Here is a 250-nt window from a genome sequence, read left to right as displayed (position 1 = left end):
AGCCTGGACACACAGCAGCTCCCTGCTCCCCAGAGCAGCACTCACACTCGCCAGCTGTAACCTTTATTTATTTATTATTCATCTCCATCTCCCCTGGGCCGGGGGGTGGTGGTGGTTCCTCCTCGGGGATCCGATCCCCCTCCCCTCTACCCGGGCTCACGGGTTGGGGATGCTCGTTCCCATCGCCCCGCAGAGCGGTGCAGTACCACCCCGAGCCGCTAGGGGGCGCTACCGCCAAAACTCCGCGTTG

The sequence above is a fragment of the Excalfactoria chinensis genome, chromosome 19 (genome assembly GCF_039878825.1).
Source record: "Excalfactoria chinensis isolate bCotChi1 chromosome 19, bCotChi1.hap2, whole genome shotgun sequence".
NCBI lineage: Eukaryota > Metazoa > Chordata > Aves > Galliformes > Phasianidae > Excalfactoria > Excalfactoria chinensis.
The sequence above is the reverse complement of the archived record's forward strand: the minus strand, read 5'-3'. Positions refer to the sequence as shown.